The sequence below is a fragment of the Jaculus jaculus genome, unplaced genomic scaffold, assembly GCF_020740685.1.
Source record: "Jaculus jaculus isolate mJacJac1 unplaced genomic scaffold, mJacJac1.mat.Y.cur u25, whole genome shotgun sequence".
Classification (NCBI taxonomy): Eukaryota; Metazoa; Chordata; class Mammalia; order Rodentia; family Dipodidae; genus Jaculus; species Jaculus jaculus.
Genome location: NW_025423515.1, coordinates 30,219 through 41,238, shown reverse-complemented (window position 1 = coordinate 41,238; position 11,020 = coordinate 30,219). Strand labels below are relative to the sequence as shown.

Here is an 11,020-nt window from a genome sequence, read left to right as displayed (position 1 = left end):
GTACGGAGCGACGTCGCCCCGCGCGCTGCTCCTGGTGCTCGTGGCCGCTTCGGGCCTGAGCGAGTCCTGGGCGGGTGAATGCGGGGTAAAAGGAGGGACCGACATGGCACAGGGCCCGAAGACGCCGCGCGTCGGCGCTCGCGCAGACCCTCCCTGGGGGTCACCGCCGGGTGGTCCCGCCCCGCCCCTGGAGTGCCCGTCCTCCCCAGGCGCCCACTCTGCGCTACTTCCTCACCGCTGTGTCCCGCGGGGACGCCGAGGATGGAGCTGCGGAGCCTGTACATGCGGCAGGAGGGGGCAGACTACTGGGACAGGAACACGAGGATCGCCCAGAACAATGAACAGATTCACTATGGGAACCTGCTAAAAAACCAAATAACTATAAATAAATAATAAAATGAATGAATGAGGTAAAAAAATAAATAGTAAATAACTTAATAATAAAATAAATAATAAGTAATTAAAAAACTTATGTGGATGTCGCCATAGCAGCTGGAACAGAAAATCTCGGCTTTGGGCTGACCAGGTGTCTATTGTCAACAGGAATGAAGTTTCCCAGCGTTTCCGAGAATGCTGCTGCTGTCCAGGAATGTCATGGAACATAACTCAAACCCTAACCCTAAATTTAGCCTTAAACTTAATAATCCTAACCCTAACAACCCTAGTACCAACCCTAGATTTAACAATCCTAACTTTAAAACCAACAGTTCTAACCTTAACCCTAATCTAACCCTAATAACCCTAACCTTAAACCCAACACTAACAACCCTAACCCCAGTTCTAATCCCAGCCCTAACCCTAATTACCTGAACCTTAGCCCTAACCTTAACAACCCTAACAAAAAACATTATTGTAACCCCCACCTGAACTGGGCCTAATTGAAACACTAACTTAACCCTAGGCCTCATCCTAACCCTAACAATAAGCCTAACCCTAACCCTAACCCTAATGGAAACCTTAACCCTAGGCCTAACCCTAATAATAACCCTAAACAAAGACCCAATTGAAACTCTAACCCTAACCCTCATCTTGAGCCTAACTTAAACCTGATCCTCTACCCTAACCCTAACCCTGACAATAACCCTAACCATAGGTGTAATTGAAACCCAAAAACCCAACCCTCACATTCCTAACCCTAGGCCTAACCACTGTGGAGTATAGAACTTTCCTCCTCCAGGCTGCGCTGGTCCTTCACACACTACAGCTGCTCTCTGGAGGACCAGAGGCAAAGAAAATGTGTGTCTCACTACAAGCCTTATATTTGGCCAGCCAGGCCAAATGAGCCAATGGGTAGTGAATAGTGGCATGTCTGTTATGGGGGAAACCAACTGCCCTCTAATTTGATTGAAGGCCCTGCTCCATGGGAGGGAATACATCCCTGATACTGAAAACCTACAACAGGGTTAGTCATGAGTGCTAGGGGTATGAGGTCTGCTGCTGTCTGGTTCAATGTATATACTATGCCCACCAAACTGCCCAGTCAGTACTTCTTTTAATGTTCATACCCATAAATTAATGCCACTCTCACTTTTGGTTAGAGAAGCTTCTCTTTTCAAATGGTAGTGACCTTGGGGTGACTCAGAAGGCATCATGGTGCTGAGAAGTGACAGAGGAGTGCTCAGCACCAAAATATCTCTATCACATCTTCCAAGGCTCAGGGTCCATTGTGGAGGAGGTGGTAGAAAGAATGTAAGAGCCAAAGGAAGGGTAGGACTCCTTACAAGGTGCTCCTCCAGACACAAAATGGCCTGGATACCCATGACCTCACAGTGCCTGACTCTGCCGACACAAGGCCATCATAATAGGAGGAAAAGATCAAAATAATAGAGAGACTTATTGAGAGGGGGAGGGGATATGATGGAGAGTGGAGTTTTAAAGGGAAAAGTGGGGGGAGGGAGGGAATTGCCATGGGATATTGTTTACAATCATGGAAGTTGTCAATAAAAAGAAAAGAAAAAGAAAAACTAAAAAGCAACAAAATTGTTTAAAGGCAAAACAATACAAAATAAAAACAAAACTGAGGATTTAAAAGAAAAGAAAGAAAATGTGAAATTCATTACGTAGTCTCAGGGTGGCCTCAAACTCACAAACTCACTCTGCCTACCAAGTGCTGGGATTAAAGGAGAGTACCACCATACCCAGGCTGAATTGAGCTCATGTGATCCTCCTGCCTCAGTCTCCACAGTGCTGGGATTACAAATGAAGCCACATGCCCAGCTTAGACTCTTTTTAAGAGGTGAGTTTTGAAAAACCACTCAGACTCTTGAAGTACACATATTATTTTGTTTAATCTTTTCATTATATTTATTAGACACAAAGAGAAGGAGAGTATGTGTGTGCATTAGGGCCTCTTGCCAATTCAAACATACTTCAGGCACATGGGTCACTTTGTACATCTGGCTTTACATTTATTATATTAAGGATGGTTTAGTGATATAGAATAACTCAAAAGAGAGAGGACACTTTGAGACAGATGTTTTTTCCACTGATGTTCCAGATGCAGTCCACTGGCTACTATTTCAATCCAATGTGGGTCTTCCCTGGAGTAAAAGCAATTCCCCCTCAGGAACATGGGTCTTTGGGGGAATCTTTTCTCTGGGCCACCTGAGGTAGGAGACAATAAAGGATAGACACCTTTCCTCTGGCTGTCCACCTCCTGATCCATTTCTGGGGGCCCTGGATATTCATGTTAATTTGTATACGTTATTAGTGGTGATTTGTCTTCATGATTTATTTGCCTTTTTGTTTGTCTTTATGGTGTGTCACTCTAGCCCAGGCTGCCCTGAAACTCACTCTATGGACACACAGAAGCCACAGACTAGCAGAGAGCCTCCTACTTCACCCCGATGGTGGCCCCACCTGTGGCTCCTTTGCAGGAAAAGGCTTGTAGGAGTCCTGTGGCAGGGTCCACACAGGTCAGAACATATATGTACCCCTCACTGGTAGGTTTAGGCCCTTTATAGTCTATCTGCCATTCTGCCACAGGGCACGTTGACTGATGTACCTGTTCCATCACAGCATCCATCTCTCCACCTCATAACGGAGAACAGGCTTCATGTACTAGACAGCATGTGTTGGGCCTTGAGAGGCCTGGACCTGAGGCCTAGTGGAACTTCCTGAGCCTAACTGCCTCCGCCCAATTATGACTCAGCAGTGGGCCAAATGGCCTCTGGCCTGCTACTTCCACACAGGAAATTAGAATTCCTGCCCGTGGGCACTTAGAACTCAGCAGGGGGCCAAATGGCCTCTGACCTGCCACTTCCGCACAGGAAGTTAGAGTCCCCACTCATGCGTGCTTAGAACCAATCATCTCAGAGGTCTCGGTATACTATTGGCCCTTACATCTCATCCCACCCTAAAGTCTCCTTAAACACCAGCCTCTAACAATAAAGTGAGTTCCTGCTTCAAAAAGACTCCAGACTCAGTGTGGTTTTTCTCCGGTGGCCAGGAGAGGTTTCTGGGTTGGCACTACCTGAGCGATAAGGAGCCCAGCAAGCATGCAGCATGAGACTATTTCAGCAAAATGCAAGCTGCTTTAGCTACCCATGTTGGCTCCACTACGACCATCTCTACTTAAACCCAGTGAGCAGCTTTGAGTGGTACTTGACGGCAGTTAATGACCTGTACTTTACTTTTTTATTTTGCAAGGTGGGGCCTTGCTGTAGCCCAGGCTGACCTGGAATTCATTATGTAGTCTCAGGGTGGCCTCAAACTCACAAACTCATTCTGCCTACCAAGTGCTGGGATTAAGGGTGAGTACCACCATGCCCAGCTTAGACCTATACTTTGTAAGGGCATCCTTTTGTCTCCTGGTCTCCAGAGGGCTCAGTGGGCCCTGGGCTGCCATGTGGAGAGCCACCAGGGGCTCTGACTCCTGTAGGACTCTGTTATGTGTCTCCTTCCACATCTGTTGTCCCCACAGTGGCCATCCCAGTACTTGGCAGTTCTTGGTTTCCCACTAGGCCATCCATAAAGTCAAGGCTCAGAACACAGTTCAACTACCAGTAGAATTTGTCTTGGGCAAGTTCACGAGTTCTCGCCATAAAAACTGTTCTCAATTTGACAACTGGCTGCCATTTCCTTCTCCTCCCTCTGTCCACAGGGATCTGTGTCCATTTGCACTGCTGCAGCCGCCCACTCCTGGGTGGTGCTCCTGCCTGTACCAGTCATGCACCAGGCACCCATAGAGCTGAGGTGTCCCTTCCACCACCTTGTCTGGCTTGGCAGTTGCGTCGTGCACTAGCAAGGCGTTAAGCCATCATCTCTACCACATTTTCTTTTGTCCAATTTACCTGCCAAATCAGAGGCTAATGCAGAGCACATTCCACATGTCCTTTTCTCATTGTAACTCCTCTTTTACTCACACAAGTTTGGTCAGGGCAGCCATCTCAGCTTCTGCTGCATCACTTATCACCCATAACTATAGCCCAAGCCCCTCTATTGCAGCCTGGTCACACTATTAATCATTTTCTTCCACATGCATGGATTTCAACACTTCCTTTGAACCTTCAGCCATTTTCAGAATATCCCCATACTCACCGAGAGGACCCCACTCTTCACAAGGGTATGCCACTTAGAGGAAGACAGCCACCTTTGGAGTCCTATAGACACTCTTCCTCCTGAGAGATCAGCCTTAGTGCCATGTCTTGCTGCCCATAGCATGCCTGATGTAAGCCTCATCACCGCAGGCATGCAAGCCACCACATACCACATGGGCAGGGACAGCCATGTCAGTGATGCAGAACGTTGGGTCAAGGGAATAATTAAATTCCATAAACATGCAGGAGTTCCCAGGTCAGTAGACCCTAATTTTAGGTCCTCATTCAAGTTAGCAAAGAATTGAAAACACAGACTCACGGAAGTGTAAATTGTGAATCATTAGGTTCACTTTAGGGAGAGTTAGGATTAGAGGGAAGGCTAAGAGGGAAGCCCAAGACAAAGAAGGGAAGATGGAGAAAATCTACTTTAATGTATCTGGGATAGAGGCCTCTGGGAAATACACACTCACATATACATGGAAGGCAAACAGGAGAGCCCAAACCAACAGAACCCCTTCAGACAGGGGGTCAGAGAAGATAAGAGACAGTAAGGACACAGAACTTAAACACAGACCACACACGTTCTACCATCTCCATGTTAAAGTGATTGCACTTGCATCATGGGCCAGACTCCCCCCAGTGCAGAATACTAGCTTTCTCCACCCCTGCTCTTTGTCCAGTAGACCTTCAAAATGATCCGTTTCTCTTCCTAGGTAATTCAGGACCTCCTCCTTGTCTTCTCTGAGATGCAGAGGCCACTAGCACCCTGTTTGTCTTTAATAAATACTGTGGGTCCCAGCATGGTGGTGCACTCCTTTAATCCCAGAACTTGGGAGGCAGAGGTAAGAGGATGGCTGTGAGTTTGAGGCCAGCCTGGACTAGAATAAGACCCTACCTCAAATACCCCAAAATACATACATACATAATGTGACTCCATGGTTTTCTAAATTCCAAACCTCACAAAACGCAGGTGAGAACAGCCCAGAGTTCTTTGTCCCTCAGTGGTCCCTAGGGATGATCCCCTCAAACCCTGAGCTCTGAGGATCCCAGCCTGCTGCAGCAGCTCCCTGCATACCAGCACAGTGGGAATGTCTCTTCACAGACTTGTAAGTCTTCTCTCTGCTTTGCCTTGAGAAAGAATGCTTAGAATTTCTTTTCCTCACACTGTGGTTTCCTTCAAGTGTGTGTGGTTTTATTGGTGAGTATCAGTGCCACATGACCATCACTTCCCAGGGCTCATGGTGCTGTGGTGGCACCATAGACAGCGTGGTCTTCTTAGTGACTTTGAGAGCCTGCACAGAATAATGAGTCATGAGAGAGGGGAACTGAGTTACAAGAGTATATAGACATGGAACCACGTGGTTAAGGGAACTACTACCTCATTAATCAAAGATCTTTTACTGTCTTCAGCCACACCACCCTGAACCCACTGAATCTCAACTAAGATTTGGGAATAATCATTTGTCACCAAAGATGGGGTGTCATGCAGAGCAGAGAATTTAATCAATAGGCTTTTAAAAAAAAATTTCCTAACTATAGGAATGACACCCTTCCTGGCCTCAGGAATGAGGAGATACTGGTGCTGGTCAAGAGGGTGAGAGGAGTCTTTCTGGTAAATTTGTTCTGGGGAAGGGGTCTTTGATCCCCCTGTCTCTTTTCCACCAGTACAAAGGAATGGGTGGATTTGTTTTATTTGCATTTGAAGGGAGATCACTACCTAAGAGGGAGCTGGTGTCTCTGGACTGTGAGACAGGAGTGCCTGAAGTGAAGGTTTCTCCAGCAACAGGCAGGCATGAAGCTGGGTAAAGTCATGCTCTGGGGATTGGTCTGACATTTCCTGGGAAGATAGTCTCATAATATTAGATCAGGGCCAGGAGAGAAAACATGAGCCTAAAATTGCTCTCCTGTCAATTAGGTGTGTCAGGACTCAGACCTCATCCTACGCAGGACTGAATGACGGACTGAAGGCCTACCCTGCACAGGAATAACTGACAGGACCCAGGCACTGCCCTGCATGGGAGTGACTGACAGGTTCCAGGCCCCACCTTGCACAGTGGGGTCTGACACGATCCAGGGCCTGCCCTGCACAGGAGTGACTGACAGGACCCAGGCCCCTCCCTGCACAGGAATGGCTTGACTAGAACAAGATCCTGCCCTGCACAGGAGTGACTAACAGGAGCCAGCCCTGCCCTATACGGGAGTGATTGACACAGGTTCGGCCATGCACAGGAGTGTGTGAGAGGACCCAGGCCCCATCCTACACAGGAAAGACTGACAGGACATAGTCCCTGCCCAAGAGAGAAGCTGACTGCCATGACCCAGACCTCCCCTTGCACAGGACTGACTGACAGGAACCAGGCCTCGCCCTGCACACGAGTGATTTACAGGACCTAGGCCTTGCCCTCAAAGAAAGGACAGAGGAATGAGACCCGTTTTTCACATGAATAACTGCAAGGACCCAAGCCCTGCCCTGCACAGGAGTAATTGACAGAACCTAGGTCCCGCCCTGCACAGGATTGACTGACAGGTTCCAGGCCCTGCCCTGCACAGGAATGACTGTCAGGACCCAGGCCCTGCATAAGAGCGACTGACAGGACACAGGCCCCACCCTGCAAAGGAGTTAGTGATAGTTCCCAGGTCTAGTCCTACCCAGAGGTGACTGACAGGACCCAGGTCCTGACTGTAGTGACTGACAGGCCCCAGGCCCCACCCTGCACAGGAGTGACTGACAGGACCCAGCTCTCCAGCACACAGCCTTGAGTCCACCAACTAGTCAGGCCTCTCCCTTTAGCACCTGAGTCTGAGGACAAGGCTCATCCTAACTGGATGTGGGACATGCATACCTGGCCTGGCAGGTATGTGTTACTCATTTCCCCATCCTCTCCTCCTGCCCGGAATCTCCTCATCCTCGTTTGGGAATTCCTTCTTGTCCAGGCTTTGGGTGATGTCTCGCTTTGCTTCCTGTAAGATTTCTCTTGAAGCTCTGAGTCCTCACTAGAAATTTCAGCATTTCTGACCCCCTATGTGAAGGTGACAGGCTTCAGCTCTCAGGCTTTGCTTCCCACGTGTGTGTGTGTGTGTGTGTGTGTGTGTGTGTGTGTATTTATAAGTGTGTGTCCTCACCATAGGCTTCTTCCCTGGATATTTCTTTATGAGAAAGAAGTGATTTGGGGCTGGAGTCATGGCTCTGTGGTTCAGGTGTTTGTATCCACATATAGTCAGATGCACAAAATGGCTTATGCATCTGGAGTTCATATGCAGTGGGTAGAGGTCCTAGTGCATCCATTCTTCCTCTCTCTCTGCTTGTAAATGAATAAATAAAAATATTTTTAAAAAGACCTGAGGAGCTGGAGAGATGGCTCAGCGGTTAAGGTGCTGGCCTGCAAAACCAAATGTACCAAGTTTGATTCCCCAGTATCCATGTAAAGCCAGATGCACAAGGTGGCAGTGTGTCTAATTAGTTTGCAGTGGCTAGAGAACCGGAAACACCAATTTCTCTCTGTCTCTTCCTCTGACTGCACATAATTAGTAAAAATAAATTTTAAAAAGGAAATGATTCGGGCTGGAAGGATGGCTTCGTGATTAAGGCACTTACCTGCAAAGCCAAAGAACCTAGCTTCAATTCCGCATGGTGGCTCATGTGTCTGGAGTTCCTTTGAAGTAAACCTGGCATACCCATTGTCTCTATATATCTGCCTCTCTCAAATAAATAAATAAACTATTCAAAAAATATTTATGCTGGGTATGATGGTGCTGGTGGACCTTTAATCCCAGTGCTTGGGAAGCAAAAGCAGGTGAATCACTATGTGTTTGAGGCCGTCCTGAGACTACATAGTGAATTCTGGTCAGTCTGAGCGAGACCCTACCTTGAAAAACCAAAAAGAGTGATTCCATTATCCCTTGTCAAACTGGACAAGAATTTGTTTTCTCTCTTGAGTCTTTCAGCTAGCATTCCTTTGTACTTTAGTTCTCCCTCAAATAAACCTCATAATTCATAAATTTTTATCAGATTTTCTTTTAAAATTCTTTCCTAAATTGGTAAAGGACCCAAAAGTTGGGAAACACAGATCTGGCATCTCCTGGATCTTTAGGAAATCCCTCCCTGTACCCACACATCCTGCATGGGGGTGAGGAGGGGTCAGTCGCAGGAGCACAGAACACACAGCTGAATCATGGATTCAGAGAAATGGGATCTCTGGGACTCACTGCAGGACTGGGAGGCAGCTCAAATGCTTGCAGAATCTCCCCAGCATTGTGGACCTTTATGTGACTTTAGGGAGGAGGTACTATGACATTCAAAATTTCAGTACTGCCAGATTTGTAGAGGTCTTGAGTCTCCTGAGCGTCTGTAATTCCTCCTCACCCCCCTACCCCCACCACGCCGGAATGAAAAGATTGATCTGGAGCAATTTTCTAAAAGAGAGGAAGAGCTACCATGAAAATGCCTCCCACAGGCAGAGCAGCTCACTGTCCTCTTCACCACAGGAGGTCTCCATGGAGCTGGGATCTCACAGGAGTGACACAGGTGACCAGTGCCACCCAGCGGCAGCTGTGACAGGAGCATCTCTGAAGAAGTAGAGCTCCCTGCAGTCACCTCACCAGAACAGACAGGTGACATACAGAGGGTGTCCTGCACAGTCTGCAGATGACCACGGAGCCTTCCAATGACTCTCCTCCTGGTGTCCTTCCTGCTTCCTGAGACCCTCATCTCCCCTCCTCCCTACTCACCTCCTCTCTTTCCTCTCTGATGCCTTCTCATGTTTGTATTCTCCTCTTGCAGATCAAGACTGAAAACAGGACTGGACACACTGATCAACGGTTACAGAGCCTGCCTGCAAAAATTAAGGAAATGGAGCACATGTGTCTGGAGATCATTTGAACTGCCAGGGGTCCTGAAATGCCCATTCTCACTCAGGCGCGCGCTGTTTCTTTCTTTCTTTCTTTCTTTCTTTCTTTCTTTCTTTCTTTCTTTCTCTCTCTCTCTCTCTCTCTCTCTCTCTCTCTCTCTCTCTCTCTCTGTGTGTGTGTGTGTGTGTGTGTGTGTGTCGGTCTTTCTCTGTGCTTGTAACTAATTAAAATATTTTAAAAAATTAAAACGCAGAAACAATATGCAACCAGAAACGAAAGTAACTTCAGAACAGCCAGCTTGGATGAGGACTGGCACTCACTTTCTCTGAGCGTCTCTGTCCTCTTCTGTTCTTCATGGGTTGGTCTTTTGTTCCAGATGGATATCCAGTGTCTCAGTGTTGGTGGCTGGTCATGGCCCCAAGCACAGCAAAGCTGGAGTTTGACCTTCAGACCCGTGTTTATCTGCACCGAAGGGAGTTTCCATCAGAGTCTCTGAACCCACGTCACTCTGGGGAAAAGACAAAGAAAATGTCGAATCGAGGCAATTTGAGACACAAGCCGTTTGGAAGCATAGAGAATAATACATGAGTACTTTACTGAATATTATAACAAATTTAGTGGGTAGCCTATTTTGAAATTTTATCCTGATTTGAATGTTCTAGAAAACTAAGCAAGGCTATTTTTCAAGCAAGTGCCTCTAACCTCTGAGACATCTGTACAGACATAATTCCTACAAGGCTATTTCGGAAAAGGAGGAAAACATAAGAAAACTTGTGTTGCTAAGACCCGCCCTCCCCTGGCACGTGACGAGCCCGCGGGTTAGGAGGACAGGGGGACACAGTCCCCGGTCAGGCTCGGGAGGGTCCGCGGAGCGGAAACCCAGCCTTGGGGATTCCCCATCTCCTGGACTTTCACTTCTCCCTCCACCAACCTCGCTCCGCTACTTCGGCCCGGACACTGATGACGCGTTTTAACCCTCGCTTCCATTGGCTGGAGTTTTTTTGGGGAAATACCAATCTGAGCACGGCTCCGCCCGGGTCATTAAGGCCCGAAGGCCTACGCGCCCGGACACGAAAGGTCCCTGAGCTCAGTACCGGAGCTATGGCTCTCTGCACGCTGCCTCTGCTGCTCGCTGCCGCCCTGGGCCTGAGCGAGACCTGGGCGGTGGAGTGCAGGGTCTGCGGGTACCATCCATCCGCCTATGACGGCCGCAATTACATCTCCCGGAAGGAGGACCTGCGCTCCTGGACCGCGGAGGGCGCATGCGTGGATTGGTTCCACAGACACCTGTATTAAGACACAAACAGTTGTCCCCAAAGAAACCGAGTGACCAGCTGGTCCCAGCAGCTCTGCCTTTTCAAGACTAGGGAGTCTACAGAGATTTTAATCTGCCTCAAGCACTGGGTGCTGGCCATAGCCGGAACACTTGCAGTCCTGGTGTCCTGAGAAGCAGGTCCAATTCCTGTCAATCCGCACATTTGTTAAACAGGTTCTCTAGTTGGCTGGGCCATTTTGGAACTGCAGCCTCCCCAAAGGAAACTTAAGAATATTTGGGCTCCTTGAGAACAGCTTCAAAGAAAGTCACACCTTTTTTTTTTTTTTCCCTGACTGATGCGATCCTTCACTTTGATATT

General features: G+C 48.1%; 1 long non-coding RNA gene across 4 annotated transcripts; it reads right to left on the bottom strand.

The window, feature by feature from the left end:
- Positions 1 to 2,269: 2,269 nt before the first annotated feature.
- LOC123457547 lies at positions 2,270 to 10,635 on the bottom strand. Of its 4 annotated transcripts, XR_006635039.1 has the most exons (5): positions 10,318 to 10,635; positions 9,707 to 9,894; positions 9,267 to 9,370; positions 5,614 to 5,830; positions 2,270 to 2,604 (listed from the first exon to the last, which is right to left on the bottom strand). It is a non-coding gene; the product is annotated as an uncharacterized LOC123457547 (long non-coding RNA). The 4 variants fall into 4 exon arrangements; XR_006635036.1 differs by lacking the exon at positions 2,270 to 2,604 and having other exon boundaries at positions 3,340 to 5,830; positions 10,318 to 10,634; XR_006635038.1 differs by lacking the exon at positions 2,270 to 2,604 and having other exon boundaries at positions 3,340 to 5,830; positions 10,481 to 10,632.
- Between the last annotated feature and the right edge of the window lie 385 nt (positions 10,636 to 11,020).